We start from the raw sequence: 23,325 nt of genomic DNA, 5'->3' as shown, positions 1-23,325 counted from the left end.
GTCATTTGCAGCCTCCATTACCATTTACAAGGTCCCCAGATCAAAGTTTAACCATTTTATACACTTCCGTGTGACCCTCAATTAAAGGCTTCAGAGAGTAGTTTTATTACCCTGATACTACTTCCAATATAAATAGGCAGGAGGAATAAATAGCATTCAGGAATTAGACCTGAAATTGGGTTGATACAGGTATTCAGAAGGCAGTACTGGGAGAAAGGTGCAGTCAGAGAGACAGAATACACTATTCAAACCAGGTGAGGGAAGATCTAACTCAAAGTAACTAGGATATCCCAACTGGTGGAGGACAAGACCTGGAAATCCAGAGCAGGAGATCCTTGAAAATCCAGGCAGTGCAACCAGAGAGGCTTGTTAGCAGGTGGCAGGACAGCAGTAATGGGCTGACCTAATGAGCAGGACCGTTGTCCTTCATCTTTTTTGTAGGGGTTGGGAAGTTTGACAAGAGGGTTGCAAAGAGAGAGACTCAGTATTGTGCAAGCACCAACACGCAGGCCCATGGATACAGGGCAGAGTTCCAGTTCTCAAAGCAGAAGCAGGTGGGCAGGAAAACCAGCAACCTGCATGAGTGGACATGAGGTCAGCAGGCCTAAACACTGGCCCAGGGCTGAGCCATCTGGTGGAGAGTGGGGCCTGGAGTGGGTGTAAGGTGGCATCAGACTTGGCAGGGATGAAGAATTAAGTAGTTGGAGACTAGATAGAATCTGACATTGATAAAAATAGCAACTGCTCACTGAGCACCTACTATGTGTTAGAATAAAGTGAGTTAGAATGTTGCATTCATCGTCACTAAACTTACAAAACCCCTACAAGGTAAGTGATATAGTTTGGCTCTGTGTTCCCACTCATATTGAATTGTAATCCCCAGGTGTCGAGGGAGGTTCCTGGTGGGAGGTGATTGGATCATGGGGGCAGTTTCACTCATGTTGTTCTTGTGAAAATGAGTTCTCAAGAGATCTGATGGTTTTATAAGGCAGTTTTCCCTGCTCTTGCTGGCTCTCTCTCGCTTGCCGTCATGTAAGACGTGCCGACTTACCCTTGGATTGTAAGTTTCCTGAGGCTTCCCCAGTCATGCGGAACTGTGAGTCAATTAAACCTCTTTTCTTTATGAATTACCTAGTCTTGGATATGTCTTCATAGCAGTGTGAAAATGGACTAATACAGTAGGTATTATCATTTCCATTTTATAAATGAGGAAACTGGGACTCAGAGAGGATAAATAATAGCTCAGGTCATAGAGTTCAGAAGAGACAAGCTGAGGTCCACCTGACTCTAAACTCGTGATCTTTCTACTACTCCATGAACATATTTACTCCTTATTGTATATAAGCCCAGTGGATTCCAAATGTTTTTGCTCTTAGAGGCAATGCCATGTAAGTAACATATAATTCATGTTAAAACGGTAACACTTTATTCATGGAAAATTAAGCTCAAGCCTCAAGCTGGTAGTATCAATAACATATATCTGTAATTCCATACTGCAGGTAACAGGGAAGTCTGTCATTACTTTAAGAAGGTGTAAACAATCCTAGCCGGGTATGGTGGCTCATGCCCATAATCCCAGCACTTTGGGAGGCTGAGGTAAGTAGATTGCTTGAGGCCAGGAGTTCGAGACCAGCCTAGTCAACATAAAGAAACCCCATCTCTACTAAAAATACAAAAATTAGCCAGACATGGTGGCACATGCCTGTAATCCCAGCTACTCAGGAGGCTGAGGCAGAAGAATTGCTTGAACTCAGGAGGCAGAGTTGCAGTGAGCTGAGATTGTGCCACTGCACTCCAGCCTGGGTGACAGAATGAGACTGTGTCTCCAAAAAATAAAATAAAATAAACGAAAAGAAAAAGGCATAAACATTCCTGAAGTGACAGGGACTGGTAGGAGCTTTGACATTCTTGCTGGCCATTTTGCTAACTCTGTAGAGATCTTACAAGTTAACATCAGCTGGTAGCTTTATTATACAAAATTAGAGTCGTTTTAAAACAAAGACTAAATATTGTACGTTGAGGCAAATTGTCAACAGGCACAGGAATCCTGGTGGGAGGGTGTGAGATCATGGGCTTCTAAGAAGCACCCTGGGACACAGCCCCATTCTTCCCAAGCAAAACCAGCAGTGTCATTGCCAACTCCCCTAGTCAAAAAGTACAAAATACAGACATGCGAGGGGAAGTGTCTTTACCATTTGCAATCCCAAATTCCAGGATCTTGGTTTCAAAACTATATGACTATCTCACCATGACCCTATTCAATGTGATGAGAGAAATGAAGCAGGGAGGGAACAGACTGAGCCGAAGGGATTGAGACCAGCAGGTGCGCATCTGTGGTCCGATGAAACCAGATTTACTGACTCCAACAGAGGAGAGAAAGGGGCATCTTTGGGTCCCCTCTGAAGGATGCTGAGGATGCCAGAAGGGAAGTGGGGATCAGCTGTGCAGTGGGTGCTATTTCTTTTTGTGTGTGTGTGTGTGTGATGGAGTCTTGCACTGTCAACCGGGCTGGAGTGCAGTCACGCGATCTCAGCTCACTGCAGCCTCTGCCTCTCAGGTTCAATCAATTCTCCTGCCTCAGCCTCCTGAGTAGCTGGGATTACAGGTGTGCACCACCACACCCAGCTATTTTTTTTTTTTTTTTGTACTTTTAGTAGAGATGGGGTTTCACCATATTGACCAGGCTGGTCCGTAACTCCTGACCTCGTGATTTGCCAGACTTGGCCTCCCAAAGTGCTGGTATTACAGGCGTAAGCCTCCACGCCTGGGCAGTGGGTGCTGTTTCTACAGCGGGTTTATGAGAAGTGGGGGTAGTCCAGGGGCTGGGTGCTGCCATGAGGTGAGGGTAGCCTAGCATTTAGGATCCCCAGTGAAAGATGGGAATTATAACATGGATTAGAAGCATCACTGGAAAGAAAGTAATAGTCACTCAAAGAGGGGGAAATTATGGCATTTTACAGCTGCTGCAAGACCCTGGGACAGACAACGCTTCCTGATAGCTTTGTGGCTGGCTTTATCTTTCTTTGTCCTCTTCTTCCCAGACTGACTCACAGCATGGCTGCCTTGTTCTTCCGTTCAAGCTGATTTTTCATCTTTCAGTTTTGGAAACCGAAGGGGTGAGGTCATCTGAGGAGGAAAGCTGGGAGATTGCCTTTTGTCCTCCAGGGGGCACTCTGACTGGCTGTGAAATCCCTATCTTCCTATCATCATCTTTGGCAGCTTTAGCCCCACCCTCTGAAGCAATGTTTGTGTCATAACCCCAATGAGAACACTGAAAGTATGCTTACAAATGACAAAAAGGTGGAGGGATAGAACCTTCCAGATGACTGGACAATTTGTGAAACCTAAGTTCCCACCAGGCCCAAGCGCCTTGAAGAAAAGAGCTCCAGCCAGTGCCTTCTGATGCTACTGTATTCCCACCTCTGTTAAAACCAGATGGTCTCTCCCACCTCCAACACATCTCCCACATTTAAAACTCAACCAGCCTTCTAGTGCACTGCAAATAAAAGCCAAACTTCCTGATGACTGGGCCCTGCCTACCTCTCCAACTGGTTTCTGCTACTCTCCCCATTCCTCATGAGGTCCACCACTCTGGCTTTTCTGTTTCCTAACACCGACCTCATTCCTGCACCCAAGTTTTTGCCAGAATGTGCTGGAAAGCGGGTACAAAGATTTTGACCAGAGTAACTCCTTTGTTCATACTGTGAGTCCCAGTTTAAATTTTATGTTTTCAAAGAGACCTTTCCTGTCAACCCTATTAGTTCTCTTCTCTCCAGCCTGGTCTCTCCATCTCTTGCCTTATTTTTTACCTAATGGCATTTATCACTGAATTATTATTGTTATTATTATTACTTTTTTTTTTTTTTTGAGACAGAGTCTCGCTCTGTCACCCAGGCTGGAGTGCAGTGGCGCAATCTCAGCTCACTGCAAGCTCCTCCTCCTGGGTTCAAGTGATTCTCCTGACTCAGCCTCCCCAGTAGCTGGGATTACAGGTATGTGCCACCACGCCTGGCTAATTTTTGTATTGTTAGTAGAGATGGGGTTTCACAACGTTGGTCACGCTAGTCTCGAACTCCTGACCTCGTGGTCTGCCTGCCTTGGCCTCCCAGAGTGCTGGGATTACAGGCATGAGCCACGGTGCCCGGCCTTATTTTTAAACCTGTTTATTGGCCAGGCGTGGTGGCTCACGCCTGTAATCCCAGCACTTTGGGAGGCCGAGGCGGGCAGATCATGAGGTCAGGAGATCGAGTCCATCCTGGCAAACACGGTGAAACCCCATCTCTACTAAAAATACAAAAAATTAGCCGGGCGTGGTGGCGGGTGCCTGTAGTCCCAGCTACTTGGGAGGCTGAGGCTAGAGAATGGCATGAACCCGGGAGGTGGAGCTTGCAGTGAGCCGAGATCTCGCCACTGCACTCCAGCCTGGGTGACAGAGCGAGACTCTGTCTCAAAACAAAAACAAAAACAAAAACAAAACAAAACAAAACAAAACTTGTTTATTGTCTTTCCTTCCCATTAGAATAAGTAATCTCTGAACAGAGGGTCAGAGTCTGTATCACCAGCACTATAACAACATCTGGCACACAACAGGTGCTCAATTCACATCTGTTGAATTAATGAATGAATATATTTTTGTCAAGTGACCCTATTATGTTGGCCACATCCAAGGGGACCAGGAATTGCTATTCTATCCAAATCATCTATTAGGCTAGTCATGGCAGAGAAGTAGCCTTGGAGTGGTCTGCATGAAAAATCTGCCCAACAGTGTGCTACAGATTGTAACTATCACATTTGTATTAATCAAATTCATATTAAGGGCATTTTGAATCTAAAATATAGAGGGAAGGCAGTAGAAGTAAACAGCTGCACAGGGAGCAATAGAAGCAGGGTTAATGGAAAAGCAGATAGAGAGGGGAACAAATACAAATGTAGGACCTAAAAAATGGGGGTGTTGCCGGTATTTGAACTAGCTCTCAGTTACTAAAGATGTTTGGGCCAGTTTGGGATTACCAAAGATGTTTAGAGCTATATCCGTATCCCAACTGCTAAACATTTGTCCAGTTTTCTGTGAGGTCCTTCCCTTTTATATCTTTCAGTAAAAACAGATTTTTTTGTTCCCATATGAATGAATACCTTATGGAGAAAAAAATGGTACCTAAAATGCCCTCAAAAGGCTAGGATGGCCAGGCGCGGTGGCTCACGCCTGCAATCCCAGCACTTCGGGAGGCCGAGGCCGGTGGATCACCTAAGGTCAGGAGTTTGAGACCAGCCTGGCCAACGTGGCGACACACCATCTTTACTGAAAATACAAAAATTGGCTGGCCTCCTGGCGCATGCCTGTAATCCCAGCTGCCCTGGAGGCTGAGGCAGGAGAATTGCTTGAACACAGGAGGTGGAGGTTTCAGTGAGCTGAGATTGCGCCACTGCACTCCAGCCTGGGTGACAGAACAAGGCTCTGTCTCAAAAAAAAAAAAAAAGAGGCTAGGATGATGGACCTAATGTATTACATTAAGATTTCATAGGTATGAAAGCTCTCCATTTATGTTTAAATAATCAACTGTACCAATATGAGATTAGTAGAAGACAGGACTAAACAACCTAAAAGCAATTTTTTTCCCCATAATTGCAAGTTCAGTTTATATAAGCAAATCAATAGTACGATGACTAAAAAAAGTAAGTCAATCTTAGGTGACTTTTGTAAAACTATAGTGTCCTATCTGGGAAAAGACATCCTCCCTGTCCATTCTGCACATCCAGCTGCACATGAAATGGTATTCAGCTCTTTCAGAGAAATTTTATGGGCAAGGCCCCAGGCTGAGTCTGTTTGTTTCACCTCTGGAATTCAGATAGATATGTATGTGTCTAGCTGGCTGACAGACAAATGAGCCTCATGGGAGAGAAAGTGGAAAAGAATAGGCAGCTAAACGTGGCCCAGTTACAAAGCCTTAATTGTTGACGGAAGGGGTTATCTGGGCATATGTTTTGCTTGTCACTGAAATTTATCTCTTGACTAAGACAACAATCCCCCACCCCAACACCCACACTCCACGCACAAATTTACACCTGATTCTTAGAGGTTGTAAGTAAAACTACTAAAACAGCAATTTCGCCAAAACTCTTCAGGACTCTGGGGGCCTTGGGGTTTCTAAGCAACATGTCCTTGGTACTTGTAGAAAATAATTAACCATGTGGGAATACGAGTGGTTTTCCGGCTTTGCCACAGAACTCTGACCCATCTTGGGCTCTGGTGCATCAGTAATGGTACCCAGAGGCAGCAGAAGTGTCTGATGCAGGCCACAGAGCTGCAGGGAGTGGTGATGCTGACAGGCAGAGCTGGAACAAGAGGCCAGCTGCCCACACTGGGAGCACTGAGAGCTTCCCTTGCAGATTGTGATGAACTCTGACATATCCAGAAATACAAAAAAGGGTCTGAAAACACCAGCAAATGAATAGTAATTCAAAGACAATTGAGCTTGGAAAACAGAAAACAAGAAAAAATATGAGAGATGTCAACTAAACAGTTAAACTGTTTGGGAATAATTGGGAAGTGGAAAGAAAAAGTGGAAAGAACATTTGTAAAGTGCCTGGTCTTCATTCATTTGTTCAACACTAAGCCAAAGGCTTCCACATTTCTTATCTCATTTGATTCCCATAGATGTAATTCCTTCCATTTTTAAATTTTTATTTATTTATTTATTTATTTATTTATTTATTTATGTATTTATTTATGTATTTTGGATGGAGTCTTGCTCTGTCGCCCAGGCTGGAGTACGGTGGCACGATCTTGGCTAACTGCAACCTCTGCCTCCCAGGTTCACGCAATTCTCCTGCCTCAGCCTCCCGAGTAGCTGGGGCTACAGGCATGTGCCACCACGCCTGGCTGATTTTTTGTATTTTTTAATAGAGACAGAGTTTCACCATGTAGCCCAGGCTGGTTGTGAACTCCTGAGCTCAGGCAATCCGCCCGCCTCGGCCTCCCAAAGTGCTGGGATTACAGGCATGAGCCACCGTGCCAGGCCATTCCTTTCATTTTTATAAATGAGAAAACTGAGGCTTGGAGAGTTTGAAGAATGTGGCTGATGTAATGTAGACAATAGGTGGCTGAGATGGGAATTGTGCCATACATTTAGCCACATGCTGCTACATGTTTAGCTACCAGCTGTCTGGGGAAAAAGAAGCCCTGGTTTGTAGTGTTTGCTGATTTCTGTGGTGTAAATACTTTTATTAAGGTTGGTTTCAAGCTCCCAACGTGGCATCATTAAACACAGTGCTAGGAAGAGATGCACATAAACAGCTCTTCCAAGTCAGTATGAGCCAACTCCAATATACTGCCTTACTGACCCCCAAGTCCATACTCTCCATCCCATCACGTTTCTTCTCAGGCTCAGACTTAGTCTCCATAGAGCAGAGGATGCAATAGTTAACGCCTAGGATTATATAAAAAATAGAATAGGGCCGGGCATGGTGGTTCACACCTGTAATCCCAGCACTCTGAGAGGCTGAGGCGGGTGGATCACTTGAGGTCAGGAGTTCAAGACTGGCCTGGCCAACATGATGAAACTCCATCTCTACTAAAAATACAAAAATTAGCCACGCATGGTGGCACACACCTGTAGTCCCAGCTACTCATGAGGCTGAGGCAGGAGAATCGCTGGGGGGTGGAGATTGCCGTCAGCCAAGGTCGTGCCACTTCACTCCAGCCTGGGCAACAAAGTGGAACTCCATTTCAAAAAAAAAAAAAAGAATAGGCTATCCTGAGGTGGCTGGCTTCCAATCCTAGCTGAGAGACTGCCAGGTAGGAAGTTGCAAAAGAAGAAGATTCATACATCAGATGAGAATTTTCAGCATTCCAAACCTTGCTGCACATCAGAATTACCTGGAAAACTTACTACAATACAGATATGAAGAGCACAGCATAGAGGTTAAAGTGCAGACTGGAGTCAGATAGCTTATGTTCAAACCTGGACCTGCCCTGACTGGTGATGTGACCTTGGGTGAGTTCCTTAATCTATCTGTGCCTCAGTTGCCTTATTGATAGATGATGATGATGACGATAATCATATTTACCTCACAGGATTTCTGGGCAGGTTAAATGAGTAAACGTTCGTAAAGTGCTTAGAACAGAGTTGGGCCGATAGTCAATACTATGTAAGTATTAGCTGTTATTATTGTTGTTATTACTGAGACCTCCTCTGAACTTAGGCCCATCTGTCTGTATTTTGAGCAAACTTCTCAAGTAATTTTTATGCAACCAGATGGGCTTACCCATAGACATCTGCAGAAACCATTGAAGTCTATGATTTTTGCTCTTTGGAAAGTTGAGCAGCTTCTTGTAGGAACCAAGACCAACTGAAGAGGGAATCTCAGAACAATCCTTGAGAATCTGAGACATTCTGTAAGTTCACTGTGGTTGCCTTGGAAAACCTTTCACAAATCTTTATACTTCCATAGAAACATCAGGTTGCAGGATACCATATACCCCTAATAAAGCAAAATAAGGAATAAATAAAACTGAATCCACAAAATTTCATCTTAATGATGGCACAGAACATGAGTAGGGGTCATAGGTTAATTTGAATTTCTACAGAACATTATCATTTCTGCTAATTTTCCCCTAATGTACATTTACATGTACATTATAAGCCTATATTTCACTTTTGGCTCAGTTGGATATAGGGAGTCCTTAGGCCTCTAGCTTTGCTCTCTCTCTAACTTCAAGAACTAAAATAGAGGCCAGGCCCAGTGGCTCACGCCTGTAATCCCAGCTCTTCGGGAAGCCAAGGCAGGGGGATGGCTTGAGGCTAGGAATTTGATACCAGCCTGGGAAACATAGCAAGATAGCAAGACTCTACAAATATTTTTTTTTTTTTTTTTTTTTTGAGACGGAGTTTCGCTCTGTCACCCAGGCTGGAGTGCAGTGGAGCAATCTCGGCTCACTGCAAGCTCCGCCTCCTGGGTTCACGCCATTCTCCTGCCTCAGCCTCCCCAGTAGCTGGGACTACAGGCGCCTGCCACCATACCCAGCTAATTTTTTGTATTTTTAGTAGAGATGGGCTTTCATGGTGTTAGCCAGGATGGTCTCGATCTCCTGACCTCGTGATTCGCCCACCTTGGCCTCCTAAAGTGCTGGGATTACAGGCGTGAGTCACCTTGCCCAGCCTACAAACATTTTTTAAAAATTTAAAAACTCTATGAAATATTTTAAAATTAGCTGGGCATGGTGGTACATGCCTGTAGTCCCAGCTACTTGGCAGGCTGATGCAGGAGGACCTGTGGGCCCAGGAGTTTGAGGCTGCAGCGGGCTATGATTGCAACACTGCTCTCCAGCCGAGCGACAGAGTAAGACTCCATCTCAAAAATAAATAAATAAATAAATAAATAAATAAAATAGAGACTAATTTGTTTTATAAGTGATTTAACCACCAGTCCTTGAGGCTGAAGAAACTTTGAACACACGTAATACACAACTCCGTCCACTAAGATGTAAATATATGTTACCTTGGACCACCAAGATGGTGGTCCTTTGTGCATTAGTCTGCTAAAGCTGCAGTAATAAAAATCCGCAAACTGTATGGCATAAACCACAGTCATTTATTTTCTCATAGTTCTAGAGGTCAGGGTGCTAGCATGGTCAGTTTCTGGTGATGACTCTCTTCCTTGCTCTGAGACTGCTGACTTCCCACTGTCCTCACATGCCAGGCAGGGAGAGTTAGAGTGGGGGAATCTCTCTCTCTGTATCTTTTTCTCTTTTTTTTTTTTTTGAGACAGAGTCTTGCTCTGTTGCCCAGGCTGGAGTGCAGTGACATGATCTCAGCTCACTGCAACCTCCGCCTCCCAGGTTCAAGTGATTCTCCAGCCTTAGCCTCCAGAATTGTTGAGACTACAGATGCCTGCCACCGTGCTGGCTAATTTTTGTATTTTTAATAGAGACTGGGTTTTACCACGTTGACCAGGCTGGTCTCGAACTCCTGACCTCAGGTAATCCACCCGCCTCGGCCTCCCAAAGTGCTGGGATTACAGGTGTGAGCCACCGTGCCCAGACTCTTTCTCTCTTTTATAAGGCCACAGTCCTATGGGATTAAAGCCCCACACTTAGGACCTCATTTAACCTTAGTTATCTCCTGAAGACTCTTTCTCCAAATATAGTCACATTGGGGGATAGAGCTTTAACATAGGAATTGAGGGGAACATAATTCAGTCCACAGCACTGCACTTGGTTTCCAAGGGAAATTTTGACTTTGGAAGTAAGGGTTACATTTAAAAATTTCTCCCCACAGGCTATTGTTAATTGCTCAGTGGCATTTCTTTGGCAATTTAATGTCACATTAGACTTGTGGAAAGCAAGAAAGAAGATCGAATCTCTCCATCCAATAGGCATAAACCCGAGTCCTACCTCCACATCCCAGTAACCTTAAGGAAAAAGCTAATTACCTCCGTAAATCTCAGCTTCCCCATCTATAAAAAGGGTGTAATAATGCTTAGTGCCTGAATTTGTTATGAGGATTCAATGAGAATTGTAAAGCACTTAGCATAGTGTCTGGCACATGGAAAATATACAGTAAGTGGTACCTTAAAAAATAAGCTGTATCTCAAATGTAAAATTCTAAACCAACACAGATATATAGTATAAAACAGGAAAGGAGCACACAGAGTTAACTACATCATGAGGAGTGATGCATGATCAAAGACACACCGTAAATTAACATCAGTCTATGTATTGCAAAAAGTATGATTTCATAGGTTTTCTAGGTGTGTGAAATTGACAGCCTCATTTCCACTGAAAGAGGGTTTTCAGCGTAGGTTTGTCCTTTGTACTTTGGATCAAGATAAAGGGACGATATATCTGGAGTACTTGAGGGGTAGAGGGAGGGTACTTTTATGCCTAAGAAGGAAAACTAAATGTAGATACTTTTATGAGCTGTTACTCTGAATGGTCTAAAAGGACAGAGTTGTCAAACAGCTACTATTAAATCCTAAAGTTGTCAGCCTCTGCCTAGAGCCATGCAAGGATGCAGAGCTGACAAATCGTGTGTGGCTGCTTGCCATCTACCCCAGTTAAGAGCTTCTAATCAGCAGATTGCTGTGTGAGGTAGCACATACTGTTAACTCCACTTAGAAACTGACTTTGAAGCAAGGTCAAGAGAGATGCTAAATTGCATGTGTAATGAGCATCTGAGGATAGCCTCAAATTGAATCATCACACAAATCAGCCCCATCTTTTTCTCCAAGACTCTGAATGTCTTGCTGAACCATGAATTTCCTGTTGCCTTGTCCTTTACCTCTATCCCTCCCCACTTCCCATCCCTGCCCACCTCCAGGTAAGCTCTTCAGAATTCAGGGAATAGTCATTCATCTCTTTATTCAGTTCATAGATAGGAGTGTCTGTGCCAAGCAGAGAAGTAGGTACTAGTTGTATAAATATGGATCATAGAGTATTTGCATATGCATATTTGCATTCACATTCTGATTTGGGAAACAGAAATGGAAACAAATAGTCACAATGTAATTTGATAACTGTCAGGCTTCTGAGCCCAAGTTAAGCCATCATATCCCCTGTGACCTGCACGTATACATGCATATGGCCTGAAGCAACTGAAGATTCACAAAAGAGCTGAGAGCGGTGGCTCACACCTGTAATCCCAGCACTTAGGGAGGCTGAGGCGGGCGGATCATAAGGTCAGGAGATTGAGACCATCCTGGCTAACACGGTGAAACCTTGTCTCTACTAAAAACACAAAAAATTAGCCGGGCGTGGTGGCAGGTGCCTGTAGACCCAGCTACTCGGGAGGCTGAGGCAGGAGAATGGCGTGAACCCAGGGGATGGAGCTTGCAGTGAGCCGAGATCTTGCCACTGCACTCCAGCCCGGGCAACAGAGTGAGACTCTGTCTCATAAAAAAAGAAAAAAAAATCCACAATGTCATCCTTAACTGATGACATTCCACCATTGTGATTTGTTTCTGCCCCACCATAACTGATCAATGTACTTTGTAATCTCCCCTACCCTTAAGATGGTTCTTTGTAATTCTCCCCACCCTTGAGAATGTCCTTTGTGAGATCCACCCCCTGTCCACAAAGCATTGGTCCTAACTCCACCGCCTATCCCAAAACCTTTAAGAACTAATGATAATCCCACCACCCTTTGCTGACTCTCTTTTCGGACTCAGCCCGCCTGTACCCAGGTGAAATAAACAGCCTTGTTGCTCACACAAAGCCTGTTTGGTGGTCTCTTCACATGGATGCATGTGACAACAACTACTTTACAATTCTACAAAAGCACCAAGGCAGAGATGACCATTCTGCTTTGGGAAGGTGGGACAGCTTCTCAAAGGTGATAATTCTTGATTTGAGTGTTGAGGGATGTAAAGGCCAGGAATAAAACCCAATCAGAAGAAAAAACATGTACATAAGCTCAGATGTGCATGCAGTTGACATATAGGCTTCACGGTGAACAGGGAGGCTGAGGAGAGACTGTGACAGCAATAACATGTAAACATGAAATTCAAAGGTAAAATGTTTTGCCACAGTTCTAGCTCAATCTAGAGATCACGGTATGGAGTTGAGATCTATAGTCCTGTGCCTACTTATTAATGTTATATTAATTTAACAAATATTTTATGTATCATTATCAGACTTCAAAGATTGCTTAAAGGAAACTGTGTTAGCTTTCTATTGCTGCTGAAACAAATTACCAAAACTTGGTGATTTGAAACAACACAACAGTTCTGATTGCAGACCAAAATCTGAAATCTGTTTCACTGGGCTACAGTCAAGGTAGTCAGCAGGACTGGTTCCTTCTAGAGGCTCTCAGGGAGGATCTGTTCCTTGCCTGTTTCAGCTTCTAGAGGCTGCTCGCATGCATTGGCTCCGATCTCTGTGCTGTTGTCACATAGCCCCTTTCCCCCTTTGACCCTCTTGCCTCCCTCTTTTAAGAACCTTGTGATTACATTTAGGTCCCAGATCCATCTGGATAATCCAGGCTAATCTCTCCATCTCAAGGTTTTTAATCACTCTGCAAAATCTCTTTTGCAATATAAGGCAGCATTCACAGATTCTGGGGATTAGGAAGTGGATATTTGGTTGCTGGTGGTGATGGGGATTATTCGGTTTGCTACAGAGAACAATATTCTCAGTCTCTGTTAATGAAAAAAACCACACTCATGCAGAGTGCTTTTTTCCTATTTTTTTCTCTCAACAACAGCAACAATCAACACAGAAGACTTCTGTGACCCCAAAGTATGTGAAGAATTCTCTCCACCAGCTAGCAAGCAATCAATTCTGTACAGACATCAGCTGCAATCCAATTCTGGATTATGTCTACCTGGAAATAGAGTCAGATCCCACAGATTGAAAGCTCAGTCCCCAAGACTGCCCACCAACTTCAGACACCAGTCACAAGTCCAGGTGTGCAGAATGTCTGACCAACCAGCTTCAAGTTGGGGTTCCCACGACCCACTCTTTGGGTTTGATTAGTTTACTACAGTGGCTCACAGAACTCAGGAAAACACATTTACTGGTTTATTATAAAGGATATTACAAAGGACACAGATGAAGAGATGCACAGGGTGAAGTATGAGAGAAGAGGCGTGGAGCTTCCATGAACTCCCTGGACTCATCACCCTCCAGGGACCTCCATGTGTTCAGTTATCCAGAAGCTCTCCAAACCCTGTCCTCTTAGGCCTTCTATGGAGACTTCGGTGGATAGGCATGATTGTCAAATGTAATTGGACAAAAAAAGGAAAGATCCAGGCCAGGTGCGGTGGCTCATGCCTGTAATCCTAGCACTTTGGGAAGCTGAGATGGGCGGATCACCTGAGGTCAGGAGTTCGAGACCAGCCTGACCAACATGGAGAAACCCCATCTCTACTAAAAATACAAAATTAGCCAGGTGCGTGGCACATGCCTGTAGTCCCAGCTGCTTGGGTGGCTGAGGCAGGAGAATTGCTTGAACCCGGGAGGCAGAAGTTGTGGTGAGCTGAGATCACACCATTGCACTCTAACCTGGGCAACAAGAGCAAAACTCCATCTCAAAAAAAAAAAAAAAAAAAAAGGAATGATCTAATATTCATAGACTGGGTGGGGAAACTCAGCAAATCCTGTCTGTTTAGGTTCTTCTGGGCTCTTCTGCGTGGCATTCCTTCCTCCAGGGTATCAGGCAGGACCGTTTCCGAAATGAGGGTCTTCTGACCTACAATCAGATTGAAGTCCTGCCTTGGTTAGGTGAAAGGAGGGTAGGAGGAGATCAGAGAGAGAGATTCTGTTCTCTGAGGCCTAAAGCACCCCAACATGATAACAAGGGCTATGGGAGTTATGAGCCAAGAACTCCGTGTGTGTGTGTGTGTGTGTACACACAGAATGCTGGGCAGAAGAAGAGCTCGGAAGAATCTAAACAGAGAGGATTTGCTGGTTCTCCCCACTTAGTCTATGATCATTCTTTTTTGTCCAATTACATTTGACAGCCATGCCTATAATAAAATAGTATCACGGTCCCCACATTGGAAGCAGGTAGCAGATATACACCTGTTTGTGGTTGGGGACTTGGGAATTCAATTGTAAATGGTAAGTGCTGGGACAAGTAGCCCTCATTAATTACTCAATCTGTGGAGATTCAGATATACCTGAGGGGTTTGGTCCATTCTTTGTAGGGAAGAAAGTAATAGTCTATTCTTCCTCTGTTCATAATAAATGCCATTGTAGTTGAATTAACACTGTGCTGGAAATGTATTTGGCAATTTTACATGAGTTGGAGGGCTCCTTCTAAAATTTATTGTTTTCTTCTTTCTTTTTCCTTTTTTTTTTTTTTGAGCCAGCGTCTCCTGTTGTCCAGGTTGCAGTACAGTTGTACGATCTCAGCTCACTGCAACCTCCACCTCCCAGGCTCTAATGATCCTCCCACATCAGCCTCTTGAGTTGCAGGGACTACAGGTGCACACTACCATCCCCGGTTAATTTTTGTATTTTTTGTAGAGACAGGGTTTTGCCACGTTGCCCAGGCTGGTCTCAAACTCCTGGACTCAAGCGAAACAGCTACCTCGGCCTCCCAAAGTGCTGGGATTACAGGTTTGAGCCACAGTGCCTGGCCTCCTTCTAAAATTTGTGTTAACTGATCACCGATGGCAGAGTCACATGATTGAGCATTGGAAGTGAACTTTTTTGATGTATAAACACATGAGGTTCAGTTTCTGACTCTGGATTGGCTGTGTGTACAATTCAGAACATGCTAAAGTCTCAGAGCAGAACTCCTTTAGAGCCAGGTAAGAGGACCCCTGCTCCAAGGCCTGCCCTTGAGAACCTACTCTGGCCTCCTTTGGCTGTGCCTCTCCCCACGTGTGCCAAGGGGACATGCGCACTTGGAGTCCAAGCTCCTTCCCCAACCACTCTTCAGGTATCCAGGAATTTGGGGTCTTGTTCAGAAGGTTCCAAGTCTGCTTCCAGGGCCTGTACCAAAATGTTTCCCAGGTCCATCCTACTAAGGTCAGGAGGCAACACTGCTGTATGTACCCCTAGGCCTAGGGATGGCCAAGGGACAGCTCTTTGTTGGGGATAAATGGTGCTATGGTCTGAATGTTTGTGTCCCCCAAATTCATATGTTGAAATCTTAACCTAACAGAGGATGGTATCAGGAGGTAGGGTCTTTGAAAGGTGACTGGGGATTAATGCCCTTATAAAAACAGCCTGCAAAAAGCTCCCTGTGCCTTCTACCATGTGAGGATACAGTGAGAAGTATTCATCTATGAACCAGAAAGCAACCCTTCTCCAGACACTGAACCAGCCAGTTAGTGCCTTGATCTTGGACTTCCCAGCCTCCAGAACTGTGAAGGAAAAAAATCCCCATTGTTGGTAAACCATCCAGTTTATTGTATTTTGTTGTAGCAACCTGAACAGACAGAGACAGGCTGAACTTAGACAATGGGAAGGGTCTGCATGGATAAGTTCCAGGCTGCCACTGAACTGGACAAAGCCTTGAAGACACAAATTCTGAAGAGTCTGAGAACTCAGTCTATCCTTATGAAGGTGTATCTGTCAAGGTAGGAGGACCAAATATCTTGCACTTAACAGTTGTTCAGCCTGCTTTATTCCCTTTAAATAACTAGACATGGGGCATGTGGGCTCAGTACTCTTACCCTGGGTCCTGTACATGCGAGTGGCAAGCCTGGCCAGAGCTACACTCACTGCCACAAATAGCAACAATTGTCAGAGGTGGCCACATCCAACCAAGCAGCACAAGCAAATCACCATAATGGGAAGGAATTGAGTTGAGGTTCTTTGGGCAGTAGGCTGAATCTAAAAAGAAGACCAATTAATCTCTCAAATCATGAGGACAGCAATAGCTATCTGAGGGCCTCAACATTCATGAAATAGTTTATTTGCTTAGCTGGGGTGAGGAGGATAAACAAGATTTAATGCCTTCAACATTAACAGTCAGTCTTCAGTGTTTAGATTTTGAAAAATGTCTGGTTCTTTTTTCTAAGTTCCAATCATACGATAACTATGTAATTCAGCGACATGGGAATGCGAGAAAAAATCTAAGAGAACAAAACAATGAGTGATTTTTCCTAAGTGGCATCCTTCCATGAAGATTCACACAAAGATTCATATTTTTGAATGACTTAGGTATAGGTGGGATCCTTTTTCAATGGAGAAAACCAGGGTGGGTTTTCTCAAAATTCTCCCGGTTGATTTAGCAATGAATTTCTCTGGATAAGCTAATTAACAAAGATTAAAACTGAAGTCTAATCATTTATTTATTTATTTCAGAGACAGGGTCTCATTCTGTTGCTCAGGCTGGAGTGCTATGGCATGATCAGAGCTCACTGTAACCTCGAACTCCTGGGCTCAAGTGACTCTCCTGCTTCAGCCTTCCGAGTAGCTGGTGTGCACTACCACGCCTGGCTAATGGTTTTGTGTTGTTTTGTTTTTGTTTTAGAGACAGGGTCTTGCTATGTTGCTCAGGCTGGTCTCAAACTCTGGCCTCAAGCTATCCTCCTTTCTTGGCCTCCCAAAGGGTTCGATTACAGGTGTAAGCCACCACATCCAGCCTGAAAGTCTAATAATTCTTAATCATAAAATATGTATTGGCTACTGTAGTTCCTCTTTTACTAATTTCTTGTCTTTTTTTATTTTAAAAATACATCTAAACATTCATTGTTGTGATGAAAAGTAGCACACTCACTTGTATTATCTTAGTGCTGGGTACTTACATGTTCTTGAAGGCACAGAATTTTTCAAGGTGGAATAGATGATAATGATGGTGGACTAATCCCTTCATTTTTGAAGCTCTCCCCTGTATTTTTGTGGATATTAATCCATATGGAAAATAGCATTTCTAAAAAGCTATAATTTATATTTTTTAAATCATCAAACTAATCAGCATTAGTTATCAAGTTTAACTACCCGGGGCTTAGAGTTTACATTTTGAAGATCATATTCTGAGTCTTTTAGATTTAAAAAAATAGAAAAAGGAAAAGAAAGAAATTGGCCAACTATTAGTAAGATAAATATTACTTTTCTCACAATGGAAATACTATATTATCTGCCTAGCCTGTATTTTCCAGTTTCTGATAAATTCTAGATGAAATTCAAAGTGTGGTGTCACAATGACAGTATGTGAAACTACTCTTAAGCAGCAAAGGAGTTTAATTTTTAGTTATTTTCTTGTGTCAGCTGTCTCCCACAGTTGCGAATACTATTCTCTTAATAACTCTTATTATTATTATTATACTATTTTTCAGATGAAAAAACACCAGCGATGTGGCTGGACTCCAGGGTGAATGGCCATGTCAGACCCCAGAGATGCTGCATCCTTAACCTTATTCTCCCAACTCAAAGATTCCCTAGGCATGGCAGGCTATGAAGCACAGCCACGAATCAAGGTGATGAGGGCTGGGACATTAAGTGGTAACCTGGATGGACAGTAGATTAGGAGGCTCCTCTAATGCCATATCACTGCAGGAGTCACAGAATGGCACAATTCAGGGAAGTCCCCTAAGTTGAATTGACAGCCATTTTGGTGGGATAGAGACTAAAGGTTGAAATTAATTTGATATCTAGAATGTGAAGAAATTAGATATTTTGGGCATGTATAAGTTTGTGCACTGAGATTCAAACTCACAATATCAATAATACAAAGCAGTGTATAATAAAGCCAAGCGATCAGCACAATGGCTTTTCCTGGAATTCAGAGGAGAGAGATCAATGAGAGCAATCAAAGAAGGTTTCCCTGGAGGATGGGACCTGCAACAATAATAGTACTACTAATAACTATTATTTATGGAGGGCTTGATTCTTTATATATTATTGATACGGTTTGACTGTATCCCCACCCAAATCTCATCTTGTAGTTTCCATAATCCCCACGTGTCATGGGAGGGACCCAGTGGGAGGTAATTGAATCATGGGGGTGGTTACCTCCATGCTGTTCTCAAGATAGTGAGTTCTCACGAGATCTGATGGTTTTACAAGGGGCTTTTCCCCTTTCACTCATTCTTCTTCTCCCTGCTGCCATGTGAAGAAGGACATGTTTGCTTTTCCTTCTGCCATGATTGTAAGTTTCCTGAGGCCTCCTCAGCCATGCTGAATTGAGTCAATTAACTATACTGGTCTCCAATTTTTTTTTTTTTTCTGATGGAGGCAACCCAAATATCCATTGATGAATGAACGGATAAACAAAATGTGTTAAAATAACATACAATGGAATATTATTCAGCCTTAAAAGGGAAGGAAATCCGGTCACATGCTACAACATGGATGAACCTTGAGGACATTATGCTAAGCAAAATAAGCCAGTCACAAAAAGGCAAATATGGTATGATTGCACTTATATGAGGTCTCTGAAGTAATCAAATTCATAGAAACAGAAAGATGAATGGTAGATACCAGAGGCTGAGGGGCTGGTGGGGAGGGGAGGTCGTTGTTTAATGGGTGCAGAATTTCAGATTTGCAAGATGAAAAAGGTCCAGAGATTCAAATTGTTTCACAACAACATGAATATACTTAACACTACTGAACTGTACATTTAGAAATGGTTAAGATAGTAAATTTTATGTGTTTTTTGCCACAATAAAAAAAAGCATTGCTATAATATGAATGTTGAGGACTTTATGTTCTGAAAAATAAATAGTTTGAATTAAACAAACAGGCAGCAGATCAGATTTGGCCCTCCTAGTTTGCTGACCCATGGTCTAACATACTCCTACAACCCCTGTAACCTGCACTGTTCCTTCATATATTTTTCCTCAAAACCTTTTTATAGAGTAACAGAATGTTACAACTGCAAGTAGACATACAGACTTAGGGTCATTTTGGGGTGTAAGGGTATGGGGACTGGGGAATTGGGAGGGGTATTTTCCAAGGTGGGAGAGGTAGTGAACAGCAGAGCAGTTAAATTACTGTCCAGGCCAAGTGCAGTGGCTCATGCCTGTAAAATCCCAGCACTTTGGGAGGCCAAGGCGGGTAGATTGCCTGAGGTCGGGAGTTCGAGACCAGTCTGGCCAAAATGGTGAAACCCCGTCTCTACTAAGAATGCCAAAAAAAAAAAAAAAAAAAAAAAAATTAGCCAGGCGTGGTGGCGTGCGCCTGTAATCCCAGCTACTTGGGAGGCTGAGGCAGGGGAATTGTTTGAACCAGGGAGGTGGAGGTTGCAGTGAGCTGAGATTGCACCACTGCACTCCAGCCTGGGTGACAGAGTGACTGAGAGCAGAGAGACTCCATCTCAAGGAAAAAAAAAAAAGAATTTAGCTGCCCAAGATCTACTGCTGTTTGTAGTTATCTATAGATTCTTAATGATCAGGAAAACAATTTTTGATTTGACGGGGAGTGAATGCAGCATTTAGATGTGTCAACCTGAAATAATGAAAAGGGTCAGAATCGTGTTCTAAAGAGTTTATTCAAGCGAAAAGCTGGTTAATAGCCATTCCAGCTCACACAGACTCCAGAGAAATGGGGTCAGTGCTCTGAAGTTAAAATTAAGTTCTTGCTTTTATAGGAAGAAGACAAAGAAATTTAACAGTATTACAACATTTTTCTATACAAGGCTGGTTTGAGAATTACAACACATTAATTCATTTGTTTTCTTTTCCATACAGCTTGTTTTCTTTATAGAGGATTTTCATTTTGTTTCCAATTTAAAAGAGTGTATTTAACATTTCATCTTAAGATAATGAGATAGTCATTATGTCTTTGCCTGAGAAAGGTAAGAGGGAGGCTAATCTATAATGAAGATTAACAATGGAGAGGGAAGAGGTTTTCCCTGACACTCTTCAGTCATTTACAACATTTTACAAACCAATACAGATAAGAAAGAAGGTCTATAATCAGAGAAACAAAGTTTACAGCTGCCTGGTTACAGCTGCCTAGGATATAGCTGCTTTTCAGGCCCCATAATCACATTCTTTTAAGGCTCAAAATAATTTGGAGTTCCAACAGCTTAGATTTCAAATTACTTAATATCACAACTGAATTCCACAGGTGCCACTATAAATATACACTGAATTAAAAATACTCTAGTAATGAATCCTCTAGTCCTCTGTGCTTTTAAAACTAGAGCTAGAAGAAAAAACGATGGTACTGATTACAGAACTTACCTTAAAACAACGCTAAAATTGTTTTAAATGTGGTTTCCCAGAAGTAATTTAAGTAGCACCTGATACCTTATGAAATGTTAAAAAAATCCTATTTAATACAGTACTAGTCTCCAAGAAAAAAATTACATTGGCCACTAGTCACTTTTAGGGAATTGTGTAAATCTGTCCCTCTTCTTGACAGAATTAATGAACAATACAGGTAAGGAAGAAAGTCAATGAGATGTACAAAAATTAGCAAGGGAATATTTTAAATTGCTTCTTATGTAAACATTAAGTAACAACTTAGAAGACAAATAGTTATTATTTTCTGAATGTCTGACTTCCTAGGGGTGGCATAAAGGGGAAGGACACATAAAGCCCAGTTCAGCAGGCCAGGATCTAAAATTAAACCATGAGTAAAATGCTTAGGGTGCAATGTTCATTTTGTTTTGTAAAGTGAAGCAAGGCAAGCTAGAGGTTTTGCCTGGAGTGATATAAATTATTATACTAAACAGCTTCTTTCCATTATCTAGAAAAAACCCAACCAATTACACTTTAGAAGTCACGTTGAGCAGAGATTCCAACATAATCCATAAAGTTGATGTAGTATTCCAGGAGTTACCAAAGTACAAATGTTACTGTTTAATTAATACAGCTTCAATTATACTGTCAATGTTGTATTAAAAGACATTCCTCCTAGACTTTTCTGGTGTACACAGAAATATGCTTTTCTAAAGCACCAGCTCTCAATGAAAAACATCCTGTAAACATCTGTCTCTTTATAATATCTGTATGATATGCATAGAAAATAGTGAGTGAATACTTCAGATTGCTTCTTATTTAAATATAATACATAAATGCAACACACTAGCGTAGGTAGTATCCTAGCTCAGAAAAAAACAGCTGTTATAGACATTCCATGATTGTACATCATGGAAACTTGAAAACAGATTATTAAGTGATATTGGGGAATTGACGCTTTCATAGGTGGAATGATACTGTGGTTATGAAGCAAATGTCCTCATTCTTAGGAGAGAGATGCTGAATTATTTAGGGTGAAGCATTTTGATGTCTGCAACTTACTCAAATAGTATTACGAAAAGGCATATCTATTACCTGTATATTTGGATTTTTTTCACAATAAAGAATGGGAGTGCCCTTTCCACAAGATGGCACAAAAAGATAAGAAGGAAGCTCCTGCCCCTCCTAAAGCCAAAGCCAAAGCGAAGGCTTTGAAGCCCAAGAAGGCAGTGTTGCAAGGTGTCCACAGCCACAAAGAAAAAGGTCTGTATGTCACCACCTTCCCACAGCCCAAGACACTGCGACTCAGGAGACAGCCCAAATATCCTCGGAAGACCGTCCCCAGGAGAAACAAGCTTGACCACTATGCTATCACCAAGTTTCCTCTGCCCACTGAGTCTGCCATGAAGAAGACAGAAGACAACAAAACACTTGCGTTCACTGTGGATGTTAAAGCCATCAAGCACCAGATCAAACAGGCTGTGAAGAAGCTCTATGACATTGATGTGGCCAAGGTCAATGCCCTGATTAGGCCTGATGGAGGAAGAAGGCATAAGCTCCACTGGCTCCTGATTACAATGCTTTGGATATTGCCAACAAAATTGGGATCACCTTTGTTGCTGACCCAACAAAACTGGGATATTGCCAACAAAATTGGGGTCATCTAAACTGAGTCCAGCTGGCTAGTTCTAAATATATGTATCTTTTCACAGGTACATGCCTCTTTGTCAACTTCTGGTTGGGCTGGGGATGCCACTCACAGGTACTGAGGTTGTAATGGGGCCTGGGAAAGACTCCTGTTCTTCTTATCCTTTCGGAACACTCACTCTGCCACTCCACCATGCTTGATTACTGAAGAGATCTTTGTGACTAGAGCTAGTTGTCCTAGGAAAACCAGAACTTGTTTCCATACTAGAGGGAAGAAAACAAGAAGCTGCCAGGTGGCAGTGGCTCACGCCCACCATCACTTTGGGAGGTCCAGGTGGGCAAATTAGTTGAGGCCAGGAGTTCGAGACCAGCCTGGCTAACGTGGTGAAACCCCATCTCCACTAAAAATACAAAAATTAGCCGGGCGTGGTGGTGGGCACCTGTAGTCCCAGCTACTCAGGAGGCTGAGGCAGGAGAATCTGGGAGGCGAAGGTTGCAGTAAACCGAGATCCGGCCACTGAACTCCAGCCTGGGTGACAGAGCAAGACTCTGTCTCAAAAAAAAAAAAAAAAAAAAGAAAGAAAGAAAAAGAAAAAAGAAAAGAAGAGGCTTTACAAGAACCCCTTCTTTTATCCCTGGAAGAGGCTGTGTGTGAATCCGATGCCCACAGTTTGAAGGGGATTAGCATTCATTTCAGGGGAGTGTGGGTTGGTTGGCTTTCGGGTAGCACTTTGACCTCGCACACCCATCTACTATGTCCAACTGGTCTGTCTGCTTCTCTCAGCCCTTATCCAATAAAGGACAAGAATTAAAAAAAAAAAAAAAAAAGAGTGGGAGTGAGGGGAACAAAGGGCTTTTTTTTTTTTTTTAAAATACAGAGTGTTGCTCTGTCCACCAGCCGAGTCCCATCTCGGCTCACTGCAACCTCCATCTCTGGGGTTCAAGCAGTTCTCCCGCCTCAGCCCCCCTAGTAGCTGGGATTACAGGTGCGCTCCACTATGCCTAGCTAATTTTTGTATTTTTACTTGAGATGGGGTTTCGCCATGTTGGCCAGGCTGGTCTCGAACTCCTGACGTCAGGTGATACTCCCGCCTTGGT

The 23,325-nt window shown here is 43.0% G+C and overlaps 1 pseudogene; it reads left to right on the top strand.

Moving 5' to 3' along the window:
* The first annotated feature begins 21,728 nt into the window (after positions 1–21,728).
* On the top strand, positions 21,729–22,252 carry LOC123572315 (large ribosomal subunit protein uL23 pseudogene; annotated as a pseudogene).
* The last annotated feature ends 1,073 nt before the right edge of the window (positions 22,253–23,325 follow it).

The sequence above is a fragment of the Macaca fascicularis genome, chromosome 3 (assembly GCF_037993035.2).
Source record: "Macaca fascicularis isolate 582-1 chromosome 3, T2T-MFA8v1.1".
NCBI classification, from domain to species: domain Eukaryota; kingdom Metazoa; phylum Chordata; class Mammalia; order Primates; family Cercopithecidae; genus Macaca; species Macaca fascicularis.
The sequence above is the reverse complement of the archived record's forward strand: the minus strand, read 5'-3'. Positions and strand labels throughout refer to the sequence as shown.